Source organism: Oryzias latipes, chromosome 3 (assembly GCF_053564925.1).
Source record: "Oryzias latipes strain Hd-rR chromosome 3, Olatipes_Hd-rR_3.1".
In the NCBI taxonomy this organism is placed as follows: Eukaryota; Metazoa; Chordata; class Actinopteri; order Beloniformes; family Adrianichthyidae; genus Oryzias; species Oryzias latipes.
Window position 1 is genome coordinate 6,294,398 of NC_136239.1, and position 17,129 is coordinate 6,311,526.

A 17,129-nucleotide genomic window follows, 5' to 3' on the forward strand; every position below is an offset into this window, starting at 1 on the left:
AATAAAATTAAATAAATTCCCTTTAGTGCTATCAGTTGTCTTTACAGCGTCACATGGTTTGGCACCTGCCCACCTGTCTGAGTTGTTGCACCCTCATGCCCCATCTCAATCTTTACGGTCAGCAGATCAGCTGCTTCAAATATTACAGACGTAGCTTATGGTCAGACCAAACCACGCTTTTGGTCAGCTGCTCCAAACTTTGGAGTAACTGTCTAATTTTTAAGTCTTTGCATAACAAACACATTTTTGACTTAGCTTGTAATGCACTGATATCTTCTTTCATATGAGTTCCTGCACGATCTTTCCACAGCTCTTATATGCATACTGTCTCTTTTTTTGTTGATTCTTTGAAACTGTACAGCACTTCAGGTCTGTATAAATCAGTGAGCTGCTTCATGAAAAAGGTTGGCCTGTTGACTTACACAGGGTCAGGAACTGGTGGTGGAGAACCCAACATGCAGGAGAGCAGGCTTGGTGACAGGAAACAAAACAAATAAACAAATACATAAATAAAGTAAACAAAAAAACAAATAAACAAACTGAAACATGACAAAACTAAGGGGCGAAACAAAAAGGTGACACAACAGAGCAGATGACCTGACAAGGATGACCAGAAACCAAGACACTTAAATAGGCTGAGGGTAATTAACTGAACTGAAGACAGCAGTGGATCATGAACCGGAAACTGGAGTGACTGACAAAATGAAAACCAAAAACATGACCACAGAATCCTGACACACAGACAGCTGATAACAGGATGGGCTCCATCTGTACTAAGAACTGTCCTCACATCTTTCCTTTTCGTATGGAAATGTGCTTAGCTAATGTTTATGCCAGTTCTAAGCGCTGTAAGTTGTGTCACAATCTTCAAACATGACATCAAATCTTGGGCCGTTGTATTATCAGTGCAGATCCTACAAAGTGTGGTTTAAAGCATGAAGACATAAATAAATGCAGAGTCCTGATATTGTCATATAACTTGTGTGTAGATGGTAGATGTATTAACAGAAGAGGTTAGCTTGACATTAGCAGTGTCTCCCCACCGGGTCCTCAAGTCCCCCCCTGTTCTGCATTTTTAACCCTTGTGCTATCCTATGACCCCCCCCCTTACATTGACGTGTTCTCCCTACCATGACAAAGGTGGATAAAGGTGGAAAGATTTCATGTAATCCATGGACACCAGTGAAGATCACAAATCATTGAAGAAAAAAGGTTCAGCACACTGTCTAGTGGGTCTAGATGACCCAACTCCCAATGTTAAAGTGGCTAGGATAGCACAAGGGGTTAACTAAGGTTGTGTGGCACAGTAATGTTCTGAGAGGTCAGGACGTTGTTGATAGCAGATCCTTTTATCAGATGGAGTCCAAAAGTCTAAGTGGCATCAAGCTATAATGTGTAACTAATGATGGTTTTCAGCCCTCTCTTTTCATGCAATGCCTGAACTCTCCATCCCAGGAACAACGATAATTTAATTGCTCGCTCAGCTGAATGTCATCCCTTCTAAGTTAGTTTCTGTTTTTGCACAGAACCTTAACAGCTGGTTGCCCTGTTACTCTTTTAGTGACATCCTACAGACCTCAGGCGACCATGAAGGCTCAAAAGCTGCCGAAGCGCCGAGTCCTCTGGGAGCACTACTGGAGGAAATACGGAAAGCAACAAGAGATCTGAGAGATCAAGTATCAAAAAGAAGGGAAAACTGGATGGTTGTATAGCATGGCCAAACTGAGGCTGTAGCATGTAAATGTTTGCATTATCATGCAGCAATTGTTCTTTGGCAGCAAAAACATGGATGTCAGGATTCATACATGTAACAAGCAAATCAGTCTTCCAGTAGTCCAATCTAAAACTAAACCACTAAAGTTAAATAATTTCTGTCAAGTCATTTTGTGTTGTTTCCAGATCAATAAGTTCCCCAAAGATCCTGTGGGACTTCCAGATCCAGAATGATAGGATGGTAATGGTGAACCAACCAGACATGGTAGTGGTGCATAAAGAACAGAGGAAAGCCGTTGTGGTGGATGTGGCAGTGCCAAGTGATGGAAACATCAGGAAGAAGGAACATGAGAAACCTGGAAAGTGAAGGTGACAGTGGTGCCTTTGGTGATTGGAGCACTCGGGGCAGTAACCCCCAAGCTGGAGGAGTGGCTACAACTCCTTCAGATACCAGATACCTTAGCTAGGAACAGCTAAGTTACTGCAGGACCCTCAAGCTCCCAGGCCTCTGGTAGAGGAGCTGAGCTTGGAGGAGAAACCACCCATGCAGGATCAGACAGAAGGGAATCTTTTTGGGATGGTGTGTTCTTATATATAACACCAATCTTTTCATCATTATAATTAGTGTTATAAGATAGTCTTGTTAGTTAATTATATTGATTGATTGATAGTTGTGTTGATAATTCTTCCACTTTAAAGCAGATTTTTTTTAACCAAACCATCATGTTGGATTCAGCTAATCTTTGTCTGCTTCCTTCTGGTTCTTTTTCTTCTTCTAGTGATCCCACTGCACAATTAAGTTACACAAAAATGTCACATTCATTTATTTGTGCAGTGGGTAAAGTCTGCAGATTGGCTCAAGCTGAGCTTTGGGAGCGGGTCATTCCTCGTTCCAACAACAGGCTTCTTTCCGATCTTATCACATTCTGGCCTCTGCTTCCGCTGGGCTGCCTTGCATTTACATACAAGTTAAACTATAATCAAAGTAAATATCACCATTCACGCAAATGCACTCTGAGGCCCAGATTTCAAAGCTTATCTCGGAATGTGTTTTTTTACATTTGAAAGCGGATCCTCTTCTTGTGTTTTGTAGCACTTTGACAACATTTCATGCAGAAATTGGGCAGATTAAAGGAGGATTTGGAGTTTTTTCAGTGTTTGTCCCTCATTCCGAGCAGCTAGAATGCTACCAAGAGCATGTTATGGAATCCAAAGCGCTCATTCTAAACTCACTAAAACCCACCAAGACCACAAAGATGTCAGATAGAACTTTACTTTGTTCAGATTTCTTGTTTAGCTTTCAGTTCTTACTCATTTTAATTGTTGAGACTCTGCTGTGAGTTCAGAAGAGAACCCGGGTGAAGAAGCTCCAGCCATCAGCTGAATTCTCCTGATCCAGAACTTTATATGAAACATATAAATCATTTTCCATCATTTTATCACTCTTTTTATCATGGTGTGCGTATGTGTGTGAGTGTGTGTGTGTGTGGGGGGGGGGGGGGAGGGGGTTGTCGGCACGGTTTGTCTTGTCATCTTGTTTTTAAATTTTATTGTATTTCATGCACAGCACTTTGAGTGACATGTGTTGTTGTAAAAGTGCTATATAAATAAAGGTTGATTTGATTTGATAAATAATATTTGTTTCCTCTTTGAGCAAAAAAAAAAAAAGTTATTGTTGGAAAAAACAGGTCAGCTTCTTCTTCTTTCTCATTTTGCTCATGAACCTTATGAGCAAAAATGTCCGTTTACTTCTGCCAGTAGATGGCGGCCTAGAATAATAAACTCATCTGCTACAAATGTGATTAAAAAAAAAGTTTGTTATGAAAATCAGCAATAGTTTTGACTTATTGAGCCATGCAGAATTTTCTTTGCAGTTTTTTAGATTCATTGAGGAGGAAGAACGACAATTTTCAAACAAGAGCCTGAATAATGGCCAAGCATCACCTGTGTGTCTAAGTGACACCACTTTACAGCAAAACAGGAACAGCCTGAATAAGGAGGGCTGCATGGTGGAAGACTGGTTGGGACTCTCACCTCATCGTCAGACCCTGGTCCTGTTCTCCTCGGCATGCATAGCTTTTCTCCAGTTTCCTCCAACAGTCCAAAAACCGGCTACGTTGGTTGTTCAATGATACTAAATAACATCCACTTCTGCAGCAGTCCAGCTGACTCATTGTGCAGCGAAAAGAGAAAACCTTTGCAGCTCTGATGAAATAAAGCCTCACAGCTAACAGTCTGGTCGATCTTCAGCAGGAACGTGAAGATGCTACCAGCAGAACAGATCCAGGACATTGATCAAAGGATCAGGAAGAACAGATTTAATGTGGACCTCTTGGTTCTATTGTCATCAGACAGTGGTTATGTTAACAAACATAACCACTGTCTGATGACAAAAGAATCAAGAAGTCAGTTAGTAACTACAGACACTATGAACTTTACTGCATCAAAGATTTAATGTTGGTTCTATAGCTAGTCCTGCCTTTACACCACCAGACAGGTACGTCGAAGATGTGTTGGGTGGAAGGTGTGACATTTACCCATAATTCCACACTCCTCTGGGGGGGTGGGGATTCTGCAAAGCAGCAGCAGGAAACAGATCAGACAGATGAGGGCAGCAGAGCAACAGGAACTGCTGGCTCATGACAGCGCCTCTTAGTGTTTACAGCTGGCTCAGACAGAAAAAGTGTTCTGAGGAGCCAAACCGGGATGTCTATTTCTGCAGCCAGTGGTGCATCTGCACAAACAGCAGGTGGCATTAGCAGTTTTAACCCTTGTGCTATCTAAGATGACCCCTCCCTTCCATTGAGGTGTTTTCCCTACCATGACAAAGGTGGATAAAGGTGGAAAGATTTCATGTTATTCATGGACACCAGTGAAGATCACAAATCATTGGAAAAAAAGGTTCAGAGCACTGTCTAGTGGGTCTAGATGACCCAACTCCCAATGTTAAAGTGCCTAGGATAGCACAAGGGTTACAGCCTTCAAAACAGAACTCCCATCACAGATATGGACCTGGACCACGTAGGTCACGTCGATCTTTCTGCGTCATATTTATTGCTTCTCAACACATTGTGCTCTAAATGGGGTTAGAGCAGTACTACAATAGTACCTGTACTCCTCACAGAATGTAATCTATAATGTTTTTAGTACAAAACACAAAAACTATAACCAAATGTCCCTCACAAATAGGAAAATTTACAGTAAAAGAAAATATATCTGACAAACATAAAAAAACCCATAAAGAATACAAACAGAAAAAGCCAGCTTTAGGAAGAAGAACATGAAAGTTTAATTTCCCCATATTGTTAATACTAATAATAATAATTGGGCCCCTGGATCTCTATGCGTGCAGATCCTCAGGTTTGAATGAAACACATGTGAATTCAGGCCAACAACCTCACCCAAAACTCATAAAGCTGTCTTGGAGATTTGATATTAAATGTGTTGAAATGATGTCACAGCTGCCACCAAACCTTCAGGAAACAGTGAACAGAATCATTTGTGACTCAAACACCAACTTTATTGAATGCAAAGCTGAGCAGCTTCCGGACGTCTTGCTGTGCGAAAAGACTTTTGATCAGGGGATGATGGGATTTAAGAACAAAAGTGTGTGTCCACCTACAGTTCCGTTCTTGAATCCCACCTCCTCCCCTGTGGGCAGCTGTTTGACATCATTGCTGACTCAGGCTACGTCGGCAGTTCCTCTTTTCATGAACTCTGCTTAAGGAGGAACTCTGACTCCAGGTTAGTTTATGTGCAGGCCTGGCTTGGATTTGGGGGAGCAGAAAGTTGCCTTTCAGGTGGGCTTGACGCCTGTTTTAGCACAAGGGCTGCATCGGAATGGAAAGACCAAAAATACATAAAGAAGCTATGAGCACACCTGTCCAAGTCTGCCAAAGGCCGGAGAGCACCTGTGCTCGGAGGCAGAGAAAAGGGGAAAATCCACAAATAGAAATGTCAATAACAAACAGAATTAATGACGAACTATTTTCAAGTGATTTACCAGTTCAATGAAGTAAATCCATCCAATTTTTTTTTTAAACTGAGGAGAGCAAAAAGACAACCGAGCAGAGGGATGACATTCTAAAACAACAGAATAGTGATAGTTCAGGAAAGTTCATAGTGTCTGTTTCATTAACTCGATGGAAACATGTCAGGTATGTGAAAAACACAACCGTGTCTGATAACAGAAGAACCAAGAAGTCAGCATAGTGACTGTTTTTCACTTGGACTCTTGGACAGCTTGGACTGGTACCCGGCCCCTGCCCGTGCTCCTTTGTCGCTTTCTGTCTTCGGGGGCTCCCCTGGTGGTCTCTCTGGTCCTGGTCTCTGAGTATCTCGTTGTACGAGGGGGGGGAGGCTCTGGGGCCGCTCACACAGGGGGCCCCGGCTGTCTGTGCTGTATGGAGGGGAAGCCACACCTTCCTGTCTACATTCAGTCCCATCATGGTCCATTCTAGTAAATACACACTCACCTGAACACACGGTTCATGGCTGCATCAGGACGGATGGATCTACGTGTGACGACACGCCTGACAGATGCATGTATGTGTGTGTTAGCTCGTACATGTGTGTGCAGAGAATGTGTGTGAACTTTTGAGTGTGTGGATGTGTGTGGTTGCACACAGTCATTTCTGACATTGATGACTTTGAGCGTCAGGAACTCAGGTTGGTTCTGCAGACATTTCTTTGGGGTCAAATCAGGATAAACTGACATTGAATCAAAAGCCAGATTGAAAATTTGAAGAAAAAAAAAGGGGAAATTTTGCAAAGTACACATTATAAACTTGAAAGAAATACGGAAATATGAAAGAATTGTACTGAAATATTTAATCAAATAAACTATAACCCTAAAACGGTTACCAAAGTTGAAAGATCTTTCTTTGCAACAGCAGCTGTTTTGTGTTTTTGATTGGTGACACACTTTCACCTCCAGAACAGGATCTGATGTCGCTGCCTCTTTTGTTCTGTGTTGCTAGATAGAGTCACGGTTTTTCAGCCCAAAAGTCATCTTAAAACCGCCAGGTCCCACAAAAAAGAAAAAATAAACCTGACAAAAAAAAAAGAACACCCAAGAAGTTAATCGGGGATTAATTATCTGTACTTAGCAGTAATTAATAAATGAATCAATTAATTTTGAATGAAAGTCCAACTTTGATGCATTTTTAATGATTTTTCATCCACAATTTTGCTGCCAGATAGATAAAAACATTCAATCATGGAGTCCCATTGAACTTTGTTAACGACTACAAGATATGAAACTTGAGATGCACCCCCCCCCCCCCTTTGTTTCTTAAACATTTAGATAAAAAAAAAAGAACAAGAAAATAAAAACGTGTTGGTAACATATTCTCATGATCAAAATTGGACATTTTGTTTGCATTTTTACTTTTCGTGAATTTAATTGACATAAAAAAGAGCAAATGTCTGGTTGAAATTTTAAAAACGTGTTCTGGTACATGAATTTTTTTAATAGCCTCGTCATAAAATATTCAAAACTTATTCAAATATCATCTGAGATTACTCCAGAACCTATTCGGCATTTTCTTAATTTTGTGCAACAACAGTAAAAATCCTTGCAAAAACTTTTATGCATTCATAAACAAATGATCCATAGTTACTTTATCACAAAAAGCTCAGCTGTTTTTCCTCACTTCATGTCTTTTCAGTTGAGCTTTAAATCAGATCGGAACACTTATTAATGTTAGACAAACATGAAATAATAATTATTAAATGGAAATTGTCAAACATGTATTAAAAAATAATAAAGTGTTACATCATCAGCATACGCTGAGTAAACTAAAGGCACAAATTCAACCCAGTTCACAGGATTTCAAGATCTTTTGTGAGGCTGCACTCCGTGTGCTGCTTCACCTCACAGCCTGTGCTGTAACTGACCAAGAAATATGCAAAATACCCAGATGTGAACCCTTGTGCTATCTTCGATGACCCCCCCCCCCCTACATTGACGTGTTCTCCCTACCATGACAAAGGTGGATAAAGGTGGAAAGATATCATGTAATCCATGGACACCAGTGAAGATCACAAATCATTGAAGAAAAAAGGTTCAGCGCACTGTCTAGTGGGTCTAGATGACCCAACTCCCAACGTTAAAGTGCCTAGTATAGCACAAGGGTTAAAGTCAAATAAGGATTGAAATTATACATAAAGAAATTGCATTTATGGAAGAGATTAATGGACACATTTATCCATTAAGGCGAGGACGATAACGTTGTAGTATTGTCTCATGACCTTCCCCTGACTGCACCTCCCTGGTTGAGAAATATTTTGATGAGAAATACAAACCGCCAAACCAACCCCAAACCCGTCCAAATCATGTCAGACAGCCCAAACCAAATTTTGCCTGCAAATTCAGAACAAAAATCGCAAAAACACAGCTCCTCCCTCCTCTAACGTACACTAACTCAGAAGAGGGATGAAACAAGCGGCGCCATCCACAGGTGCTGTCCTGGAGAAGAAATGATGTCATCATAACCTCTGTTACCCAATGTCAATCATGTCCCAGTAGCCAGTGGGCTCAAAGCCCCACCCCCACGTAAAATTAGTCTCAACTCCAAAAACAGAAAACAGAAAGCCTGGATTGAAACTGTGGCTTGAGGACTGGAAGCGAACACACAGAAAAACAAAAAAACAAAGTTGAAAATTCACTGCAGCAGCTGTTAGCTTACATTCACAATGTGAATGTGCATTCAAGAAGGCACTAAATGCTTTAGCATATGGTGTTTACATTGAATGAGCTGGAAACGGTGTCCCATTTTTTTGTTTTTCTACTGTTTATTCATGCAGGTCCGCCACCTACAGTTGGAAGAGTTTTGGTGTGAAATGTCAAAGCGATGCCAATCTGGTGAATTTTTTTTTTCTTTCACAGCTCTACTCTGATAGAGGAAAGACTTGGTGTCACGGAATTCCAGCCGGACACAAACTGCAATTATGAATTTCCTTACTGATCAATTTTCCAATGCTTTTAACTTCTGTGAATGAAAGTGGGCGCCATAATAATCTGAGTCCCTGACTGGTCAAAGTTCAACCTGGTTTTAAACTTGTGTAGCGACGCGTGAAGCAGGAATGGTGAACACAGAAGCCCAAAACACACAAATACACGCGTTTGTTAGACTTTTCATTGGAAGTGGTTGCTTGAATGCACCTTGCTAAGGCTGAGGTTCAATAAACAAGGTTTTATATATTTTGGTAATGGTTTGAAGTTTTTTTGTTTTTCTTTCAAAGTTTTTAGTTTCTTCCAAATATTATTTTTAAATACTTCTTTCAAGTTTACATTGTACACTTCTGAGTCTAAAAGAGTTGATACAGTTTCAATTTACCATCTAGTGTTACATTCACTTTACAATGATCCTTATTTGACCCCATCGTTTTCTCTCTTTATCTTGTTTCTCTCCATTTTCTGTACAGTTGTAAACTTTAAAAAATCCAAAAAAAATGTTTCACAAATTTAGAAAAAACAAAGTTTAGTGTCACATACAAATGATACAAATGTACACACAGTTCATAGAGTAGAGTTCATAACAGAACCTCTACTGTAAAGATCAAATCCGTCCAAAACAGGAGGCACTCTGCGTTTGTCTGCTGGTTCAGCTGCTGGACAGCAAAGAAAGGTCATTAGAATTCATACAAATTGTCAAATTGTGCAAACATTTACATATTTATTAGTGAAAAATTATGAATATCTGTAAAGATGTACACGTACTTCAAAGAAAACTCACTTGTGCCATTAAAAGTTGGAGCCTAAAGTCTTTTTACTGTTAACAACTCTTGTTGTTGATATTCCCTCATTAATACAACTGTGTTAGACAGTTTCCCTTTTTTTTAAAAGGAAAAATTATGTTTAAAAAAAATCCCCCTTTTCAAAGTAAAGATGATAACATACATCTAATTTAGAATAAAACATTTTTATTCCCAACTTGGTTTAAGCTGGACTTTAACCGTGTGCACAGCACATACAGTGTTCCACATGAAGACCTGTATAAAACTACAGGACCGCTGAGTAGTAACAGATACAAAATAGTCATAAGACCACAGGACTCAGGTTGGTCATAGTAGTTTCATGACCAGACTTCACCTGAATGCAGAGCAGCAGGCGGCAGACAACAGAGGGCATACGCAACACAACAGGAGTAAAAACGACAAAAATGACAACAAACACAGTCATTCGCTGCTTTCACTAATGCATGACCCATGCTGGGTCACTAAATGGAAGTTTGAGATGTCAAAAGGTTCACTGGAACCATTTTGTAGAACTATGCTGGGAAAAGGTGACGCCACATGTGGTGAACGTTTCTAGAAAGACGGTTTTAAGTTCAGTTGCTCAACTTCAAGACGTGTGTGGACGGACTTTTGCAAAGACATCTAAAATCACTAGGAAACCCACTTCAAACATGAAACAAAGTTTTTCCTGCTTGAGGATTTTTAAGGCAAAGCTTAAACAATCTTGGAGAAACGATGGAGGCTCTGGTGCCTCTTGGTCATCTGTAAACCCTGAGATGAGTTTCAGAACCAGCCTTTGACGTGAAACGACTGACGTTTGCACACGACACCATCACTGGACTGGATCAGGATGGCGGCGAGCCTGTATACAGAGACGTGGAGTGGCTAGTCTTCTGGTGCAGCCAGAGTTAAACTCACTGATTTCAGGAACAACCCCCCCCACGCTTAAACACACACTTATTATCCTCAACCGTCCCTTAAATGGATGAACACCGGCTCCTAAGGTCCACCTGAAGTTGACCTCCCACATAAACTTATTCCAGAAGAAGGCCCAGCAGAGGTTGTACTTTCTGCACCAACTTAAGAGGTTCAACCTGCCTCAAGAAGTGCTGACTCTCTTCTACGCTGCAGCCATCCGCGCCCATCACAGGCCGGGTTTGGATCCACAACCAGACATGACAGGGACAGAAGTCAGTGAAGTCAAATTCTTTGCACGTGCATTTAAACTTGGTCAATAAAGCTGATTCTGATTTGAATGAGAAACTTACTGAGCATCTTCTGAGCTGCAACAGCAGACTCCGTGCTCTGCGATCAGCTGGACAGCAGCTGGATAACCAAATGAGCAGGTGAGGCTGGATCAGCAGAGGGCAAAAAGCGATTCTAGTGTAAACAAGATGCACTTCATGCAAAACAGAGCCACTGCGGAGTAGTGAACGCAGTGTGAGCTCCACATCTTCATGTGTTTGTGCAGTTGTATGCCACTGGCTTCAAGTGGAGGGCATTGTAAATAGTTGTTGTAAATAGATCATGTTTTTGGAGCATCAGAGGCTACGTTCGTCTGACATGAAACCTGCAGGGCTCAGGACCTTCTCTCCAATCTGGTTTGGCAGAAATTAAAGGCTAAAGCCACTACAGAAGAAGTTTGCATGACATTTGCTTAAGTTATTTGCAACTGAAAAGCAGAATGTGGATGAAGAGTGGATCACCTTCATGCATCATCACTTCTGCTCCAGACTTACAGAGTAACTGAAGAAAACACGCCAATCCCAAATGGAAGCCAGATTCCTATGTTAAATATTCCACTTTCTGTTTCTGTTTACATTTTTTAAAATATTTTAATTAAAAAAATGCAGAAAGGAGGGGAAAAAGGAGAAATGACAGCTTTTTGTACGTTTAAGCTTTGTCATTTCTAAAAACGAAATGAAAACTATTATTAGGCATCAATGAGCAACATTTTATCCGCTCCTTTTTGATTGATTAGATGCTAAAAGTAAGCACCACTCCAGCATTTACTCTCAGCGATAAAAGAAGGGAAGAAGTTGGGAATTATATTGATCACGACTACAAAAGCAAAAGTTTTGATATAATAATATGATATTGAAAACTTAGTTCATTATTATACAAGGATTTCTTTATGTAATTCTCATAACAGTTTCCTCCAAAAACATCCCATCAGGGTCATCCTGAGTTCAAACTGCAGATTTTGGAGCAGTGAAATCACAGACCTTAAGGGCTCATTTTCATATCATCATCATCATCATCATCACCAATGAGTTATTTTCATGGCTATCCAGAAGTAAGCTGACTCGATCTCCGACGCACCGCCTTTAGCTCCTTGTGGGTGCCGCCCATTTCATGCTGTCATCCTAGAGTCGGCTTCAGCAGCGTGTCTGCATTTCATCCAAAAAACAAACAGAGTATAAACTTTTGAAAGATGGATGTGCGTGTCACAGGAAAGTGTTTAGCCAATCACTGCTAGCTCCATGGAGAAAGTGGGTGTGTCTGTTATCCTGGAGGCGGTGCTGGCAGTGCAGACTCTTCCTGGAAGGGGCGGTTCCCCACTTTGTGACATCACAATGTGAGGACCCACTTTTTTGTGGAGTGGGAGAGGCTGGTGCTGAGAGCGCAGGTTTTTAAAGGAATCTTCAGAACAGATCAACATAATGCTTTAGGGTTTTTTATAGTAAGGAATGAATATTATAATTCACTAAAAACTTTTAAGAAGTTTTTTTTTCATGATAGACCCATTTAATATAACAATTCCTTAGCAGATTCATTAGAAAAGCCAAGTGCAGAGTGTTCATGAGGCTAAGAGTACCATCTGAACAAAGACTTGATCAGCTCAGACAAGCATGTTAACGTTAGCCTGCATACCATCCAGCTCTGAAGTCCACCATGAACTCCTTTATTTCCTAGTATAGTGGACTTATGGCCGTAGGAGTTGGATCTGGGTCATGGACAGTGGACAGGAATTTAGGAAAAGCTGCAACTCTATGACACTGCCTGAAAAAACAGACCACAATTTGTTGACAGTGTGTCAGTCAAAGTTCAAATTTTACCAAATTGAAATAATGTTGAGATGGAACACTGTAACCAAGAACGCCAACACTCCTGCCTAAAGAGCCACGAAGGACCCAATGCTGTCTCCATAGCAGAATGTGTCCGTGAGGTCCCAAAAACAAGAACAGGGGCTGAGAGTCTCCAGCTGAGACTGAAACAATCATTCATGTTTGCAAATGAGAATAGGAGGACTATTGTCTTAGATACAAAACTGATACTTTCTAAAAAAAAAAAAAAAACACTTTAGTTCACATTAATAAATAATAATATTCTTATTATGAATAAACTTATGTTTTTAAACCTTTATCTAACCAAAAAGGTCAGCTGAGAGCCACCTCTCATTAACAAAGACAGGACTGGACCAGAGCCAGCAGCTCCATATCATCTCCTCAAAAAGCATTCAGGACTCATATGTTCCTGCCAGGATAAGAAATGACCTCTATATGTCAATAATATCAACAGTGGGACTCACATAAATTCAAAAACCAGATGACCAAAACATTTTTTTTTTGGTTTTACCACACACCGCTATTTTCAAAACAAAAGCTGCCATTTGAACTGGTTCCATCTCAGCAAACACAGAACTGCAGGGGCTGAAGGTTTCCTTGATGATGTGGCGCATTTATCTTTTCACTTTATATTTAATATGGTTGTAAAGATCTGCCTTTAATCTTCTTGTGTTCTTTTGTTTGGATGTTTTCAGAGCCCCACAGTGAGAAGCTGTTGGTGCTTCATGTGCTCAGTAACTGTCACAACAGAAGCAGTTGTTTTTGAGAACTCTGCAAACATTAAAGGATTTCTTAGCTTCTCTCAGAACTGATGTGCTCCTGTAGAAGGTTTGGGGATATTTAAACGTGTCTACATTAAATCTACTAAAAGCACCAGAACATAATTTAGCTTCTGACTTTGAATGCATTGACTCACTGTCAGGGTGACCAACGTCTCTGCTGCCACTGAAGATAAGCAACAAATGTTACTCGACGAAGGTGATATTGTCGATAGATGACAATGTGAACAGAAAGTCTGTTTCTGACAAATAACACCGACAGAAAGTTTTCATAAAAAAGTTGTTGTTTGAGAATGAGCCCAAAGTCATTGACAGCATTCTGTACCTTCAACCACTTTCATCCAGTTCTGTTCATTTGAAACTGCATCTCCCTCCCAATGGAATACTAGCACCTTCAGTCACTCAGGGTTATATTTACAAAATATATAAAGAAAAATATAGGGTTACTACCCTGAGTGTATGGTGCAGTCCAACAGCTGTCTATAAATATTTCTCCCATGATTATCTTTTCTAAAAGTATATCATAGGGTAAAGATAGCTGCGACATGACAAGGCGCAACCACTACAACATGGCCACCAGAAATGAGTACTGGACTATAAAGTGGCAGAACTGAGAGAGGAATCGGACTCAGAGGGAAGGAAAACTGAGTCAAATCCAACTCAAGTAAAAACAAGTTAAGCCAATTCTCCTAAACAAATTAAGAACCTGGTTCACAAAAGACTGCCGGTTTATCTCAACACAAAAATGTATGTAGGGTTTAGGGCAGGGAATCCAATAAAAACTCACTGCTGTATGCAACGCGTGAATGACTGTAACTGAGAAATCATAACTCCAACACTTATTCTCGACCTCTCAGCCGAAAAGCATCAATGATGCAGCTTTTCTCTGGGATTCAACCCCCAAAGACCCATTCTGTAAACGTTTCCTACTCGGTGCAGAGGATCACTGCAGAGACACTTCAGAGTCTTGTCTGTGGTGTTCATGAAAGCTCTTTGACATGTTCTCTGTCTCTGAACGCTCTGTGGAGCATTAACTTCCACTGGTGTTCACGTGCGTTAGGACAAGAGGAGGCATGATGTCTGAAAGTGAGATCTACAAGCACTGTTGGTGGATTTTTTTATGCCACTTAGTTTGGTTGTTTTTGCCTATTGGTTTGGTGTTTTTCCAAAGTACGCCATGACTATCAAGCCTAGTACTGGTAGTAGTACTTTACTAAAGTGAGGTAGTACACTTGAAGTTGACTTTTTATATACTATCTATATGATGTAAACTTAAAGTTTTAGTCTAAGGAGAAGTGTTCAGTTCGTATACTGGGTCGCCACAGCAAATCAGCCGTGACTGATTCACACAGAAGGTTTGTCAAAGTTTTTAACGCTGCGCGCCCTTCCTGACGCAATCCTGTATTTTATCCGGGTTGGGGACAGGCACAGGGAAACACAGACTTTGGCACGAGGGGTCTTGCCCAAGGGCCTAAATGAAGAACATTGCGCCCACTGGGAATAAGCCTGGTTCCTCATGAACCAGTCCTACGTGCAGCCAACAGAGTCATTCAACCAATATGCTGTACTACAACGTATACTTACTAAAAGGAACTTCAAGTGAACTAGTATTTTGCTAAGGCTGGGATTTGAACCCTCAGCCAGCTGACGGACACACAGTTGCTCATCTCACTGAACTACACCAACATCAGAAAGCATGTTTATGCTTAAACACTGTTTCAATTCAAGCTGCAGTTAGACGTTGTGATTGTGAGAGTCTAGTGTGTAACTGTCACTGCCAGTAAGGTTCAATAAAGGCTAAATGGAAAAATTGGGATCTTTTCAAGTCAAACTTCAACCAATGAGGCCGTAAAAACACAAAAAACTAACAATTACTGAAAAAGTGACCTTATGTTAACTGAAATGTCTGCAGTCGCTCATAAAATCCACTTTTGATTTTTCAGACTACACTTTTGATATGAGCACAGATGACCATCGTATTCTCTGAGGAAAGAATAGACCATTCCTGCACATTAAATGATAACCAATGTCGCACTGCACCACAGACTAGGGGTTCCCTCGTTTGTTTTTAGCAATCCTCAGCTTCTGGACAAAAAGGCAACACTTAAAATAGTCTTAAACCACTGGTGAAGCCATTGTCTGACTTTCCAGCTCTGTGACCCGGCTTACAAACCTCTACATTCTCCAACATATATAATGTCAGAGAGGATTCCTGTCTCGAATGCGGGACATATAGATCTGACTTAGATTGACGGCAGAAAAGTTCAGAGTTCACTCCCTGACAGAGCTAAAAACAGACACAGTGAAGGTTGTGGGTTTTCTTTGACACCCCCTCCTGACGCTCCCCTACTGCCTCTCTTCACATTTCTCTCCGTCTCTTAATGGTTAGATGGTAAGATGACCACTTCCAACCAGATGTTTCCACCAAATCTTTGCTTCAGAAAGTCCACGTTCTCTTTTGCGATCAGCCACAGACCAGAATCATTAACCAACTGTGGACGCGGGTTTGAACACAAGCCTCTGAATACGCGCCTCTGAACACCCTTCTGGTGGGTTTGGATTATTATAAGGGAGGGGCCTTAGCACTGAAAGACACATTTGCCTGATATTCAATCTATTTGAATAGATCAAGGCATTCAAAGCTTTGCAATGTTCCACAAACTACCCGGTCTAAAAAGACGATTTGGACGGCCCTGCAGTTTGAGGCACACAGTGGTTTTTTACAAACATAAACCAACAACTTCAGCAGAAAACATAATCTTATGGGGGAAAAAAACTGAATTCAGATGGAAATTTAAATATGAAAGCATTGGATGAGGGAGACACTGGAGGTCTTTAAGTTTTGATGCTGAGGTCACAATGTCTTTTTCTGAAACTTGTCACTGTTGGAACAACAGAACAATCAGTGGTCCTGTTGGTGGCACACTTCCTGCTTAGGGAAGAGCCATGAGAGGCCCTGGAGTCCTGTTTGAGTAAAAGGGCCTGTCAACCCAATACAATGTTTTAATTTTTTAAGGATAAATTTAGTGACTTAATGACATTTTCTGGTTATGGGTGCACATGATCTACACTGATGCTTGCTGCTGCTGTTGTTTTCTTGATAAAACCAGTTTGATCACATTTTCCTCTGTTTCTGTTTCTTTTCTCATCTCTTTTTTCTTATGGAACATAACAAGTCTTAAGCTACATTTCTCGCAGACGCACATAACCTGAAAGCGGTTGTCCCATTGTGCATTCATCTGAAGAATGACGATGTAGTTAATATCCTATATCATGCAAAATCTACTTTTGGATCTTTTAAGTGTATTATAATGTTATTTCCTCACAAAAAATGACCCCAAAGCGGTATTTATTTACACCTTTCTTAGTATAATATCTAAAAACCTGCTCTCTGAGCACCAGTCCCTCCCAATCCACGAAAACGAGTGTGACATCACAAAGTGAGGGACAGCCTCTTTCAGGAAGAGTCTGCGCTGCCAGCACCGCCCCCCAGGCTAACACACACCCAGTTTCTCCCAGGTGCTAGCAGTGAATCAGCAAAATCCTTTCCTGCACATCCATCTTTACAAAAGTTTGAATGTTGTTCATTTTTACGGGCAAAATGCAGACATGCTGCCGAGGCGACTCTAGGAGGATGTCATTAAATGGGCGGCGCCCACAACGAGAGAAAGGCGGTGCCTTCAGAGTTCGAATCATCTTACTTCTGGGTGGAAAAAGGAGCTTCAAAAATAACTGATATATCATTAAAAAGTTGTTCTTTAGTGTGTCAAACGTATTGTCATATATATGGATATAGTTTACTCTGAAAGGCTTAAGAATAGCATGATAT